Here is a 15,860-nt window from a genome sequence, read left to right as displayed (position 1 = left end):
GGTGGGCCTTGGCTGTGACGCTGGCTGGTGGTGGCATGTGACGTCCCTCCCTCCGGTAGGGCAGTTAGAGGGCGCGGTCCGCGGGGTCCACCGTCGTGAGCTCCACGTGCCGTACCCAGGACTTTCTCGGCCTCTGCGAGCGGGGGCTTGCTGGCCCTCCCCGAGCCCCCCACAAAGGCGCCCTTGGGGGCCTGAATCACCATGCCTCGATTTCCTGGGAGAGCCCGGGACCGTTACCCTCACGGAATATGCTTCCTGAGAAGTCTCACACGTGCACGGGAGGCGTGCGCGTGGTCAGCAGCCACACTGGCTCCATTCGGAGGTGGCGGGTGTGGGTCCCCGACGCCCGGGTCGGGCTCTGCAGGTGTCCTCCCGCTCAGCCCTCTGGCGCCGGGGCGTGCCCCCCGCGTGACGCGGCACCTGTGTTCACGGGCCAGAGGGCACCACACAGAGACCCCAAAGGAAGCATTGGCAGCAGGCCTGGGCCACAGGAGTCCACATGGGCCTCCTCAGGGTGGTGTCGACGTGGCCCTGGCCCCTATCAAGCCTGTCCCTGGAGAAGGCTCTGAGGCAGCGATTCCTGGAGGCCAAAGCCTGGGCCGGGAGGGACACCGGCAGGCGGTCCTGGGCCTGCCTCTCCGCCTCCTGCAGGGGCATGGGGGTCTGCGGGTGACAGGCTGGTGGGATCGGGGCGGGGGATCTAGAGTGGGCTCCTCAGCCTGATGAGGAGGGGTGGCTGGAGACCAGGCTGGGTCCTGAAGATCCTCTGGAGGCCATGAGTGCCAGGCAGCCGTGTCACTGTCTCTCTCGGGCGGTTTAGGGCCCCCAGCCCACTCCACGCCTTGGCCTCTCCCTGAGCAAGACATCACTTCACCGGCCCCCTCCTTGCATGGAGGAAACTGAGGCCCAGGTCACTGTTAATTAGTGGCTGCGGTTCCATTATGACACTGCCTCCCACACGGGCGTAGAGGATGTGGTGATCCGGGCGGGCGTGCACGGGCCCAGCGTGTCTCAGTGTGAATGCCCCTCCCTCAAGGACCCTGGGCCAGCGTGCCTCCTGGTGTGGTGTCCTTGAAAACAGGAGGGCCTGCATCCACGGGCCCTGCGTCCACTGGGCCCTGCGTCCACGGGGCCTGAGTCCACGGGCCCTGCGTCCACGGGGCCTGCGTCCATGGGCCCTGCGTCCATGAGGCCTGCGTCCACGGGGCCTGCATCCACGGGGCCTGTGTCCACTGGACTTGCATCCATGGGGCCTGCATCCATGGGGCCTGCATCCACGGGGCCTGTGTCCACGGGGCCTGCGTCCACGGGGCCTGTGTCCACGGGGCCTGCGTCCACGGGGCCTGCATCCACGGGGCCTGTGTCCACTGGACTTGCATCCATGGGGCCTGCATCCATGGGGCCTGCATCCACGGGGCCTGCATCCACAGGGCCTGTGTCCACGGGGCCTGCGTCTATGGGGCCTGTGTCCACGGGACCTGCATCCATGGGACCTGCATCCACGGGGCCTGAGTCCACGGGCCCTGCGTCCATGGGGCCTGCATCCACGGGGCCTGTGTCCACTGGACTTGCATCCATGGGGCCTGCATCCACGGGGCCTGCATCCACAGGGCCTGTGTCCACGGGGCCTGTGTCCACGGGACCTGCATCCATGGGACCTGCGTCCATGGGCCCTGCATCCACGGGGCCTGAGTCCACGGGGCCTGCATCCACGGGGCCTGTGTCCACTGGACTTGCATCCATGGGGCCTGCATCCACGGGGCCTGCATCCACAGGGCCTATGTCTACAGGGCCTGCGTCCACGGGCCCTGCGTCCACGAGTCCTGCGTCCACGGGCCCTGTGTCCACGGGCCCTGCGTCCACGGAGCTTGCGTCCACAGGGCCTGCATCCATGGGCCCTGTGTCCACGAGGCCTGCGTCCACGGGGCCCTGTGTCCACCGGGCCTGCGTCCACGGGGCCGAGTCCACGGGCCCTGCGTCTATGGGGCCTGCGTCCACGGGGCCTGTATCCACGGGCCCTGCATCCACTGGGCCTGCGTCCACGGGCCCTGCGTCCACGGGGCCTGTATCCACGGTGCCTGCGTCCACTGGGCCTGCATCCATGGGGCCTGTATCCACGGGCCCTGCATCTACAGGGCCTGTGTCCACAGGGCTGGCCTCTCCAAGGAGCCCCTGCTGTGGACCCTCTGCCCTTTCAGACACAGTGGGAGGTAGTGGCCCCACTTGTCCCAGCAGAGGAGCCTGTGGGGGGACAGTTGAGGGTCTTGGGGCTCCCTGGGAGTGTGTGTGTCACCGCAAGAGGTTGCGTGGCAGCCTCTCATCCCCCTCGATGAAGCGGCCACTGGGGTCTGGCTGCAGTTCTGAATCATGGCCCCTTCCCACCAGGTGCAGGGGCAGCTGGGGCCCCCCCTTCCCGGAGGCCCGCTTGTTCCAGGCCCTTCCAAGGGCGCCTGGAGGGGAGGGGGCGTCTGCCAGGAGCTTGGCTGACGGCCAAGTTGGGCCAGACCCTTCCAGATTCAGCGGGGCCCACGTGGCCACCCGAGAGCAGACGTGGGCTCGAGGGCTGCTGGCAGCTTGCCCAGGGCGGGCACCTCGCAGCCTGAGGGGGAGGGGGAGCGGGCAGGTGAGTACTCGTGGGGCGGGGGCGGCCGCCAGCCGCTCGGCAGGATTCTTCACGAAATGAGACGGTTTCAGATGAAAACCTGTCTGGCCCAGGCAGAGGCCCAGGGGCGTAGGGGGACCGAACCACGGCGGGGGAGGCATCACAGGAGCTATCCGAGCCCCAAGCGGTGAGCCCCGCACCCTCCGGGTGGCCCATCATCCGTATCAGCTGGGTCCAGAGGAGGGAGGCCATCCACAGGCAACAGGACAGAGAACAAGCCCTTGCCTCTGCTTCCTGGCTCAGCAAACACAGATTTCAGAGTCCAGGGCTTTGAGAGGCCAGCGAGGGGACAGGAGCACTGCAGGCGGGTCCTCAGGGATGGGGCTGCATGGTGCGGGGGCCCCCGTGCCGTGGAATCCCCTCCCCACCCGGCTGGAGACGCCTCGGCCCCTCCCCGGGGACTCCGACGTCAGGACTGTATGCGTATCGTCTCCGGGCTGTGCGCTGATGCAACCCTACTCTCCTCGCTGATGACCTACATGGTGTATTGCCTTTCCTTTCCTCCTTGGCTCACGGCCTCACTCCCCTACCAGTGTTGGTGGGGTCACCTCCCAAAGTGCTCTGAAAGTTTTATTTTTTTTATTTTGAGAGAGAGGGAGAGAGCGCATGAGCAGGGGAGGGTCTGAGAGAGAGAATCCCAAGCAGGCTCAACTCTGTCAGCACAGAGCCTGACGTGGGGCTCGAACTCATGGACTGTGAGATCATGACCTGAGCCGAAATCAAGGGACAGACACTTAACCACCTGGGGCCCCGGGTGCCCCACAAAGTGCTTTGGCCGCGGACTCATCTCAGGGGCTCCTTGCGTGGGGCCCAGACTCACACTCCTTCCCTGCGCCTGCACGGAGCCCCGCACCGTGTGCTCGAACCGGGTGGCCTGGGGAAGTTCTGTCCTGCTGATGGCGCAGGGACCGGGTGGGGATCTCGCGGGGCAGGCCTCACAACAGACGCGCACTGCCTGGAGTTGTTCACAAAACCGGGCTCCCGCGGCCCAGGGACGCCGGAGTCAGAGGGGTGAAGGGAACGTGCCGGCCGAGCTCTGCGGTGGCCGTGCTCACGAGGCCACGCGTCCTCTTGGTCTCCAAAGGCATGAGGCCCCCCGTGGGCCTCCCATGGGCCTCCCCAGCCCCCCTGCAGAGGGCCACAAGGGGGCCAGGGTGCCCGCAGAGAACAGACTCCCTGGTGGCCACTCGCATGAGCACTAGAAAGGACGAACCCAAACCGGCTCCCTCACACTCTGCCTGGATGGGCCTCATGTTTTCTTAGTGCTCCCAGGTGGTGAGTGCTGGCCCGCCTCCCCAGGCCCCCACGGCGCCCGCGTTCCCTGTCGGTTTGCAGCCGGGTGGGCCGGGAGTCCGGGGCGGCCTGGGGGGACCGTGTCGGGGCCGGTCCAGGGGAAGGGGCGCGTAGCAGTGAAACCGGTCACGGAAACGTCAGAAACGAGATCCGCCCTCCAAGATGGTCTCGCGGGCAGGCGGTTTTTCTCCTCTATCACCTGGACTGGTTCCCGACTTGAGGCTTCGCACGTCGGCACCGCTGACCAGCCTGGGTGGCCGCCGTGGGTGTCTCGTGCCCTACGGAGTGCTGAGCACACCGGCCTCCGCCCTCTAAGGCCAGCAGCCCCCTCGCCCCACCCCGCCCAAGTCTGGGCAACCAAAACTGTCTGCAGAGGGCGTCACGTCCTGGGCGTAAGAACCACTGGGCGGAGACCTCCAGCCCCCCAGGAACCTCGGCCGGGCGCAGGGCTGCCGGGACTCCACACTCTGTCCGTCTCCCCCATTCTCTCTACCCCCGTGTCTCCTTCAGTTCATGATGGGACGGCGGGCACTGGGAGACGTCCCCTCCTCGGCCCGCGGAAGGGACCGCGGTGGACCACGGCCAGCCTGCCCGTGAGGCCCGGGGAGGATAAGCCGCTCCTGTGTCTTGGCATGTTTGCCTGGACAGACTTCCCGAAGGCCTGGTCTCCTCCCGGCGTGCGTCCCTCCCAGGAGCCGGGCGTGGCCGGAAGAGGCCTGAGAGGAGACTGCCCTCCTGAGGGGTCTCCCCTGGGCACCTCGGTGTTGGTGTGTCCCCGATTAGAGATGAGAACGATGCTTTTTATAATATCGCTAAAATATCGGCGTGTGCAAGGCTGCCGCAGAGACACGGAGGGCAGGATCAAAATAGAATGTCTAGACAAACTCCTACTGTCTGACCTTTTCTGTATTTCATAATCCGCCCAACCTCGCCAAGCTCACTGGTGAGTAAGCAGCGATTCACGCGGCACCCTGTCACCAGGGCCTGACGAGGCCCAGGTCACTGTTATAAATTTCAGTCTGGCTGCTGCGGCGACGCGCGGCTGCCGTCACCGTCAGGGCTCCTGTGTGGTTTCTGAGCTGCGATGCGTGTCTGGATCGTCAAGCACTGATCTCAAGTGTGTGAAGTGTAAAAGCCGCAGGGCTGCCGACAAACAGAGCTCACTTTCAGCCAGCGGGCCCCCAGAGTCTGCACGGACGGGAGGGGAAGGCGGGTCGGCCCCGGGCTCTCCTGGAAGGCGCTGGGAGGGGCCCCGGCGGCTGGCGCTGCTGCTGGGAGGCCGGGGCCCCGAGCACAGCCAGCCGTGCGCATGGTCCTCGGAGAGGCCGCCTGGTGCAGATGGCTGGCTGGCAGGGGGACGTCCTTTGTGGTGCGAACATTTGGCTTTGCACAGCAGGGGACTGCTTCTCCCCCCGAACCTGGTGCCGGAGCGTCAGCATCGGGCTGGGGCAGGGGCCCCTCGGGCCTGCCGAGTCGGGGGTGACCACCGGCTGTGGCAGTTCCCAGGATGGCCGGGGCCGAAGCCGGCGGAAGGCCTGGGCGATCCCGTGAGGGGTGGCCCGCACTGTGAGCCCTGCCCCCGCCCAGGCTCCCCTCAGGCTGTGGGCTCTGGGGCCGGTGGCCGCCGTCCAGAGCCACTTGCGGCCGTCAGGCCAGGGGCAGGCGGGCGCTGGCATCCCTCGGGGGGGGGGGGGCTGGGGGTGCTGCCTCACCTCCTGCGGGCACAGCGCCCCTGGGAGTTACACGGCCCCAATGTCCCAAGCGCCTAGGTGGGGGGCCTGCTCTACTGAGAAGGGAGGGGTGTGGCGCTCCGGCTGCCGGGGCTGCGGTCGAAGTTCGCGGACCCCACGCTGGGAGGCACCCCCGGTACGGCAGCTTCACCGTGAGCAGAGCTGGGACAGCGGGAGGCTGGCGTGTGGGGGCCCAGCCTGCGGCCGGCGGCAGCGACGGCCGTGCAAACCCATCCTCTCTGGTGGCTTCACAGGAACCTCGTGAAGGTCAAACCTGCTCCTGGAACCTACCTGTGCCTCAGTTTCCTCCTCTGCAACAGGAGAAGAATCCGGAACGGTGACGGCCGTCAGAGCCCCCACCGGGTACGTGGTGAGCCCTCCTCGACGTCCTTGGATCGCTGAGGCCGCTGAGGCCGCCCCGCTCAGTGAAGCCTCCACGGGGGCTGATGTTGCCCAGCCCGAATGCCCCCCAGAGCTCTGCACCGTGACCCGGGCTTTGCGAGCCTGTGCTCAGAGCTGCCGGGAGCCCCTCTTACGAGGCTGGCTCTTGTCGGGACAAACAACCACCGCAGCCTGTCAGTCACGTTTGCCTTGAAATCTCGGCTTCCTAACGTGCCTTTCGCAACCTGCCCGGTGCCCGGGGCACTGTGCCAACTCCGTGCCCTCAGCAGGCGCATTTAGCTGCCGCTCTGAGGGTCTGTTTCCACCTCGATGCCAGGGGCTACAGTTCCACTGCGGCTTTAGAGCACGCCCTGTGCAACCTCCTGATTTCAGAACTTGCTACAGAGTATAGTCACCCAACCGTGTGGCCCTAGCCCCAAGGAGCCCCACAGCCCAGACAACAGAGAGCCTGGACGCAAGTCCCTACGCGTACGGTCCCGCCGTTCCTGACGAGAGGACCACGACCCCGTGCTGGTGGAGAAGCAGCCTCCTCCGCGGGCAGCTCTGGGAAAACCGCACGTCCACGTGCAGAGGAACGAGGTGGGACCCCTGCCTCACGCCACACACAAGTCAGCTCAACATGGATCACAGACCTAAAACCACGAAAGTCTCAGAAGAAAACGTAGGACAAAAGCCGCATGACATTGGATTTGGCAGTGATTTCACGGATGTGACACCAAAAGCAAAGGCAACAAGGGCGCCTGGGTGGCTCAGTCGATTGAGCGCGCGACTTCGGCTCAGGTCATGATCTCACAGTCCATGAGTTCAAGCCCTGCGTCAGGTTCTGTGCTCGGAGCCTGGACCCTGCCCTGGATTCTGTGTCTCCCTCTCTGCCCCACCCCTGCTTGCACTTTGTCTCTCTCTCTCTCTCTCTCTCTCTCTCTCTCAAAAGTAGTAAAATAGGGGCGCCTGGGTGGCTCAGTTGGCTAAGCGGCCGACTTCGGCTCAGGTCACGATCTCACGGTCTGTGGGTTCGAGCCCCGCGTCAGGCTCTGTGCTGACAGCTCAGAGCCTGAGCCTGTTTCGGATTCTGTGTCTCCCTCTCTCCGACCCTCCCCTGTTCATGCTCTGTCTCTCCCTGTCTCAAAAATAAATAAAACGTTAAAAAAAAAAGTAAAAAAAATAGTAAAATAAATAAAGATTTAAAAAAAAAAGACCCAGCCCTCCTGAAGAGGGGCCAGAGTGAGGTTCTAGATGCCACAGAGGGGGGATTTGAGACGTGTCCTCCAGGTTGTGTGGCCACAGCTCACCTTCGAGCCTCCCAGGCTGGCTCTCTCCACGAGCCCTGAGGTCCGGATCCTTTAGCGCTGGAGACCCCGACCATGGCAGCGACATCTCTGTCACATAGAGCACATGGTGACCTGAAAGTCCCCTCACCCGCGACAGGCACCCTGGTGAGTGTAGCAACACGTGGCTCCCCTGGCCCGGGCTCCCGAGGCCTTCTGTCCCTGGTGACACTGCAGGCTGAGGTCGTCACTGGAAGACAGGCAAGGGTAGGGGGCCCAGCCAGAAGCCTCGGAACTGGCTTCCCAGTGATCTCTGTTTTCTGAGGACTTTTTAGTCCCGACCTTCACTGTTGGTGTGCCCTCCCCCCACAGTGGGTGCGGCGGCCACCCTGGCTTCCTCTGCCCAGCCTCCCCACTTTGGGGGCCGAGTCCTGGCAGTCCTGCCCACCCCCCCCCCGGGCTCTGCGGCACCGCTCACCCCGGCTTTGGCCCCGCGCCTCCCTGGGACCCAGGGGACCGCAGCAGCCCACCGCACACCTAAGTATTGTCCCAGCCAGCGCGGTCCCATGGCCCTGCAACCCCCAGACCAGAGGGTCCTGGCCCTGCCCGGTCTCAAGTCTCCTGGGGCATCTCCATGCTTCGGTGACTCCTCACTGACCATCCCTCCCTCCCTGCACCGGCTCCACTTTTCCAGAGCCTTCTGTGTCCACCTCCCATTGTGTAGACCTCTCCACTTACGCTTGTCTGAACTACGAGAGCCTATGGGCTTTGAGCTAAAATATTCCTTCTCAAGGAGGTCTGTTCTGACCCCACTATAGCTTCCTGACAAACCCAGAGTATCTCCATGACAAGATCTGTCCATGGATCATGTCTCACTGATGCTTCTCCTCTGGGGCCCTGAGCTCTGGGGACACGTCCTAGGGGCCTTGGGATCTGGGGACATGTGTCTTCTTCTGCCCAAGGGACAGGCCGGAGTGTAATGGCTCCTCAGGGGACAAGGCAGGGGCGGCTATTCTGGCAGGAACGAGCCATCCACAGAGGGACCCCCATCGATGTTGGCTTCCTCCCCTCCCACCTAAAATCACCTCCCGAATAAAGCGGTTGTGTCCAGGTCCTTGGGGCCCTGCTGAGCCCACAGGGGCCCCGTTCCAGTCTCCCGAGGATGGGGACATGGGGGGGGGGGCCCATGTGGCTGCGGTGCTGTGACACTGCATGCCCAGGACAGTCTCGTCCAACAGAAGCACCCAGATCGGACAGAGCCCAAGAGAACAGCAAATCCACAGAAGTGTCTGGAAGGTTTGCAGCCGGGCTCACTGGAAGCATCATTAAATGCTGAAGGAGAGGGGACACGAACAGATGGCCTTGCTCCCTAACGGGGAGCAGCGCTCCCTTCAGTGATCGCCGGAGCCCCAGGAGCCGGCCACCGCTTCGTGCTCCAGCAGACACGGCCATCTGTCCTCCGGCAGGGCTGGGCTCCCTCTGGGCGGCTCTGAGACCGCTGGGCCACGCTGCTGTCCTGACTCCTCCACTGGGTGTGTCCACAGAGGTGGTGTTTCCTCACCAGTGGTGTGTGTCAGTGACCCGATCTGGACGGGTCCCCTGCTGGCTCCCAGGACAGCGAGGCACCACTCGTGGGCGGCCGGGTACCAGGATTTAACCGTCCAAACGGCGAGGAGGTGGACCCCCACCACCAGGCAACGCGGGTGCCCTGGAGGGAGGCTTTGGTGGGAGGGGACCGCGTGTGTGGGACGCCTCAGCCTGGGCCAGGTCTCGCTGGTCTTCACGTGGCCCCAGCTCCCACGGAAGCCCCCACGTGCATGTGGACTGATGAGGTGTGTGGGCCTGGGCCTGGGCTTGGGCCTGGGCCTGGTCCCGCCCAGCAGGGCCCTCCCAACCCGTCTCCTCGTCTGTGAGTGTGGGGCCGCCGTGGCGCCTCCCCGCGGGGCGGTGGGAACAGGGGCAGGACCACCCAGACTCAACGCTGGGCCCTCCGGTCCGGGAGAGCCGGGGTCTGGCTGCCCTTGGGCACCGGGGCTCTCCCGGTCCCCAGGGCCTCCGACTAGCAGCCGGGGTGAGGCCCCCTGGGCCGTGTCGAGTGGACGGGGTCTCACAGACCTGACGCTCTAGGGGGGACGTGCTACAGGGCTGACCTTGCAGGGAAAGCGTGGTGAGCAGGGGACTGGGTATCTCAGGTTGGACTGAGCCACCAGAAAGGTATGACCACGTCCTGATCCCTGGGGCCTGTGGATGGGACCTGGGCTGGAAATAGGGTCTCTGCAGATGTTCAGGCCAAGATGAGGCCATTAGCGTGGGCTCCAACCCCTTATGACTGTGTCCCTCTAAGAAGAGAGGAATTTGAGGAACAGACACGTGGGGAGGCCAGCTGGAGACTGAGGCACAGACGGACGGGACACGGCCAGGAGGCCAGGGCAGCTGGAAGAGGCCAGAAGGGCCCCCTTAGAGCCTCTGGGGGGAGCCTGGCCCGGGGACACCCCGGTCTTGGACTTCTGGCCTGCCAAGCTGTGACAGAATACACGTCTGTTGTTTCGAGCCACCCGCTCTGTGATAGTCTGTCACTGCCGCCCCGGGACGCTCACCCAACAGTTCGACAGGGAAACGTGGCTCCGGGGCGCCCTGGGACTAGTCCGAGCCCCACACGGCGGCAGCCCCGTGGCCCCTCCGCCATCGTCTCCAGAAAGAAAGGCTCGAGAATGGATTCCTCATCCGATGTTCCTTTTCAAGGGAAAGTTATTGTTCGCTTTTTCTCTGGGCTCTGTTGTTCCAGGCTCCTCCAGCGACAAGAAAGGGTCTGCCGTAAGTAGTGGCCGAGTGGGCACTTCGCTGAGATTTTACGAGCCTTAACTCCTGAGGGGCCACATGGGCAGGAAGCTGAGGCAGGAGCTTAATTCATCCCGTTACCCTCATTGTTCCCAATTACGTCTTGTCATGAAGAACATTTGCTGCAGAAAAGGGCGGAGGCAAAAATTCTGGACCCTGGGAGGAGTCAGCACCCTCCGCTCCCGGGGCTGTGCCAGGGAGGGTGGGAACGAGGGGTCCTGAAGCGAAGGGAGGGGTGGGACAGGGCCTGCAGGGAGCAGCGGACGGTGTGGGTGATGGTGCGTGCACACGAGTGCGGTGGAAGGTGTGGGTGCTGGTGCATGCACACGTGTGTGGCAGAAGGTGTGGGTGCTCACGTGAACACAAGTGCAGCGGAAGGTGTGGGTGCTGGTACGTGCACACGAATACAGCGGAAGGTGTGGGGGCTGGCGTGTGCACACATGTGCAGCGGCAGGTGTGGGTGCTCGTGTGTGCACATGTGTGTGGCGGAAGGCGTGGGTGCACGTGTGTGGCGGAAGGTGTGGGTGCTCGTGTGTGTACACGTGTGTGGCGGAAGGTGTGGGTGCTCGTGTGTGCACACGTGTGTGGCAGAAGGCGTGGGTGCTCGTGTGTGCACACGTGTGTGGCAGAAGGCGTGGGTGCTCGTGTGTGCACATGTGTGTGGCAGAAGGTGTGGGTGCTCACGTGAACACAACTGCAGCGGAAGGTGTGGGTGCTGGTGCGTGCACACGAGTGCGGTGGAAGGTGTGGGTGCTGGTGCATGCACACGTGTGTGGCAGAAGGTGTGGGTGCTCACGTGAACACAAGTGCAGCGGAAGGTGTGGGTGCTGGTGCGTGCACACGAGTGCGGTGGAAGGTGTGGGTGCTGGTGCATGCACACGTGTGTGGCAGAAGGTGTGGGTGCTCACGTGAACACAAGTGCAGCGGAAGGTGTGGGTGCTGGTACGTGCACACGAATACAGCGGAAGGTGTGGGGGCTGGCGTGTGCACACGTGTGCAGCGGCAGGTGTGGGTGCTCGTGTGTGCACATGTGTGTGGCGGAAGGCGTGGGTGCACGTGTGTGGCGGAAGGTGTGGGTGCTCGTGTGTGTACACGTGTGTGGCGGAAGGTGTGGGTGCTCGTGTGTGCACACGTGTGTGGCAGAAGGCGTGGGTGCTCGTGTGTGCACACGTGTGTGGCAGAAGGTGTGGGTGCTAGCGTGTGCACACAAATACAGCAGAAGGTGTGGGTGCTCACGTGAACACACGAGTGCGGCAGAGGTGTGGGTGCTGGCGCGTGCACACGTGTGCCGTGTCTGCGGCTGCTGCCTCCTTCCCTTCCGAGAAACCCGCGAGCGAGCGCAGACCTTTGTGGGAGGCTCCCTTCTGATTCTGCAACAGCCCGCGTGTCGTGGGTGCTGTGTTTACGGGAGTGCTTGGATTTGGAAAGATGTGAGCCCGAACTGAACAGGAAGTTCTCTAAGGGAGAGCGACTTGGTTCCAAAACCTCCTTGCCACTCAGGGCTCAGGCCTTTGTGCTGGGCTTTGTCCTGCCCACAGCGGTTTGGGTGGCCGGGTGGCTCCCAGGAAGAGGAAAGGGAGGCACAGGCCCTTGGCCCTGCAGGCCGTGCCTGACCTGTGCCCGGCCTCTCGCTCACAGCCGGTCCAAGAGCCGGACCAGCGCTTTAGCCGCCTTGGAGAAGGCTGGGTTAGAACAAGCCTCTGGACTTGTTCACACTAATGTGTGAATGACTGATGGCCTTTTAACAGAGCACATACATTTGCATTTTTAGAATAGGATCCTATTAACCCAAATAGTCCTCTAATTGGTTGCATTCCCTGTGGTTTAAGTGGAAACTTCAGGGGGCGGACACTGCAGGGGGGAGGGGGCAGAATCAGCTCCATAGGCCCTCGGGATCCCCCACTTCTGAAGCCAGGGTGCACTGCACGCTTGAAGGAAGGTGGTGCAATGGCAGAGGGGCTCCTGAAGACCGTCAGAGCCGGAACTTAGAGACCTGCAGGGCAGGGGCTCAGGGCCCGGTCCCCCCATCCTGAGACTTCCCTGGAGGAGCGTGCGTCCCACAGGGGCGGGGGTTTCGTTCTTTCTGCCGCCTCAGGTCCTGCAACGCTGGGGACCCAGAGCCCAGGCGCCCAGTCTGAGCTTCCCAGTTGCTCCCGGCTAAGGGGCAGGGGTCGGGGCGGTGGGGGGGGGGCTCTGAGAACCATGGGCTGTCCGGCCTGGAGCCCCCGGGCGGCACGGCGTCAGGCCACCCTCCAGGTTGGCCTTTGGGGCGCAGGCCAGGGGTTCGCGGTCCGTTTGCCCCTGAATTTGGACCCTGCAGGGGTCTGAGCTGTTTCCCTGGGGGGCCACTGAGGCCGGACGGGGAGGGGATCGGGGTGGGCCAGGCCACCTCACATGCCAGCACGCCCTGCAGCACAGCTGGTACTGGCTCCCGGCCTCGCTTCCCGAGCCCCCCCACCCCCAGGGTGCACCAGTGGGCCTCACCACCCGCACCGGCTGCGGTGGGGGCAGAGGGAGGGGGCGGCGGGTGTCGGGTGAGAGAGGAGGGGGCTCCCAGGACCGCCGGGGGCCGTGTGTCACAGGACACCTAGTGCTTTCGGGGTCTCCTCAGGGACTGCAGGACAGAGGAGGGCTCGGGGAGGGGCCTTCTCCTGCTCCGCGTTGTCTGCCAGCAGCTGACAGCGTGACAGTAACTGGGGGGGCCTCCCTGTGCCCCATGCCCTCCGGGGCCCAGCAGGGCCCGTGCTGCGGTGACCGGGTGCGGACGGCCTGTTCGCTTGGTCGTGGTGACACAGGCTCGATGCGCGCTCCCTCGGACCACCTCGGCCTGTCCCGACTCGCCGCACCCGCGCGCCCACCGCATCCCTCCCGCCACGCCGCACGGGTCCACGTCTGCGGCGGCCACACGTGTGTGTCCCGTGCGCCCGCGTGGACGAGTCACAGGGTGTTGGGCACTTGGGTCTGAATCCGGGCAGAGGAGCAGCTCCTTGAGGACGCGCTGCCTCGAAATCTTCGCCGTCGCAGGCCAGACACGGAAGGAAGGGGAGTGTGTGGTCAGACGCGTGGACCAGTTCTCCGAGGACCGTGCCCTCCTGGCGGTCCGGCAGGCAGGCTCGCGGGTCAGACTCGGGGATGTGGACCGTGAGGGCAGCCAGAGGCTTGTCCCAAAGGCCCGGTGGGCGGGGGATGCCCCTTGCTCCCCTGGGAACCTCATCCCCCACAGCAGCCCCCACAACAGCCCGCTCGGGAGTCCTGGCCAGAGCCCGCGTTTCTCCCTCCTCGGCTCTCTGGCTGTGTCTTGCCCGGGCAGTCGTTTTGGTTGGCGGGATGCACAGGAGAACCTCAGGGCCGGGGGGCCCTTCCTGCCCGGTGCCGGCAGCCGGGCACCCCCCTTCCTCCCCCCCCCCCGACAGCCCCCTCCGCAGCCACACTGGCCCCCGGGGCAACTAGAGGCTGGAGGGCCTGACGTGCGCCTCACCGCCTCACCCGCCGGGACGCAATCCTGGGGACACGGCTGCCAAGAACGCCCGCCAGCTGGAGGTGTCGCTGGCGCCCGCACCCTCCCCAGCCGGCCTCCGGCTCACCAAAATACCTGGGGCCTGCAGTAACCCCCTCCTCGCCTCCTGTCCCCGGGCCAAGGCCCAGGGAGGTGGCTCTGTTTGGGCGGCTGTCTCGCTGGGCTGAGGGCAGCTGTGGAATAAGGCGGAATTGCAGGTCTGGTTTCTCCCCCGTGTTCTCATTTCAGTTTATGCGACTGAATGGCTTACAGCTGCTTCCAAGGGACAGACCCCGTTCCTTCATTTGCCACATCGCGGCGGGGAGAGGGGCCGGCCAGCACAGCTGGAGCAAATTAAAACCCACCTACTCGGGCTTGGCAACCCCACCGGCCGGCCGCGCAGACTTCCACGGCCCGGCAAAAACAGTCCTTTCGTGGCAAGGCAGGAAGGAAACCCCAGCCGCACGTAAAAAGCCTCCCGTGTTGGTTCGGGATCCGTGCGAACTGACACACAATGAGCTCTGTGCCCCGCACCGCCGCACGGCCCAGCCCTCCTGCCCCGCGTCGTCCGTGCGCCCTGGGGCACCGGCTCCTCTAGTCACTCCGCGCACAGGGGCCCCCGGGACTGCACGGGGGAGGGGGGCAGCGTGCAGGGTCGGGGGGCCCCCGGCGCAGTTGCACCCGTGCAAGATGCACAGAAATGACGTGAAACCAGACAGGTGAAGTTTAGTGTGAATGCGACGAAGGGACTTGTTCTCCTGGCCCAGAAAAGGGCTTTCCTCTTTTTTTTTTTTTTTTTTTTAGGTTTTGCATTTATCATCACCTCTCGGTCATCACTGGGGTGCCTGGAACGCATAAAAGCGTATTTTTCCAAACTGAAAATCTGAAATAGAAGCACCAGTAAAAACAGATCCCAGATTTATGACCATGTTCCAACCCCCCCCCCCCCACCCGCCCCCGATTTCTCTCTCTTTCAGCTAACTGGGGAGACTGGGGACCAGCTGTCCACTTCGGGGTGGGATGGGAGCCCCCGCCTCGCTGTGGGTGGGCCACCGGGAGGGGCCCAGCCCCTGGAGTCCCACCCTCACCGTGCGAACAGATGTTCTGGCAGCTTTGCATACAGACCCACTTGGGAGTGAACGTGAACCCAGAACACAAAGTGCGTGCTCTGCGGGGAGGGGTCGCACCCCTGCTCTGCCTCCGGGCCGGGCCCGAGGCCCCGTCTGGGCACTTCGGGCTCTTCCAACAGGATTTCCCTTCTCCACCCCTGGGCCTGGCCCAGCCGCAGTGTTCCTCGGCGGGGGGCCCCGTCCGCTGCACGGGTCAGCACTGTGCCCACGGCCCGCACAAGGCCCCCCGCGCCTTCCCGGCCGGGCGCGGACGTGTCCGCGCTGGCAGCTGCTGCCCCGAGCTCTGTGCAGGGCACAGCCTCGCGCCGGCACCTGGAACAGGGCCCAGGAGCTGGAGGCCCCTCTGAGTCACGGTTTCCAGTATCTCGCACCCTGGCCTCCGGGCCCACGGCTGCGTCAGGGCTGGGAGTCCTTCAGGGGCCCGGCCTCCGCAGCCCACGCGGCATTTGGCCATCGCAACGAAAATGTGGGCCCTCTCTGCTCTTGCCCCATCAGTGGGAGTTGCTCTCAGGGCTGAAGACAGAAACGGGCTGGACCATTCCCCAAAGCGGCCATTTGCTCCGTTGAAAACTACTTCGGCGTAACAGGCACCGAGGACCTCATTTCGTAGTGTTTCTGCACAGCGGTCTGTGGGGGAGACAGGACTCTGTTGCCAAAGGTACCGTTCGTCCAAGTTCAACACAATATCACGTTTGCTTTCATATTATTTTAAATGAAAGCAATTAGGTCTTCGGTTTAGTTTAATCATTTGCCAGACCCATTTTTTAAATCGTAAGCATTTAGGGGTTAAAGCCTGCAGCCTCCTTTCCACTCTGAACATCCCAGGAGCTCGGGGCTGACGGGGGCCGAGAGGCTGGTGCCCAGCAGGGCAGGCTCTTCTGGAACCGGGGCAGGGGGCCCACCCGAGGGCACCTGTTTTCCTGGCATCAGCCCATCTCTGAGGAGCTCTGGGTCCCCAGGAAGCAGGGCTCCGGGCGAGCGCCCGCCACTCCCTCCAGCGGAGGCCTGGGCCGGGCTCGGGGCGCAGGGCTGGGGGTCCCCCCA

The 15,860-nt window shown here is 64.5% G+C and overlaps 1 pseudogene; it reads left to right on the top strand.

Moving 5' to 3' along the window:
- The first annotated feature begins 248 nt into the window (after positions 1-248).
- LOC123381142 lies at positions 249-13,874 on the top strand (annotated as a pseudogene).
- The last annotated feature ends 1,986 nt before the right edge of the window (positions 13,875-15,860 follow it).

This window comes from Felis catus, chromosome D3 (genome assembly GCF_018350175.1).
Source record: "Felis catus isolate Fca126 chromosome D3, F.catus_Fca126_mat1.0, whole genome shotgun sequence".
Lineage (NCBI taxonomy): Eukaryota > Metazoa > Chordata > Mammalia > Carnivora > Felidae > Felis > Felis catus.
Note: the sequence above shows the minus strand (reverse complement) of the source record. Positions and strands in the feature narration are given on the sequence as shown.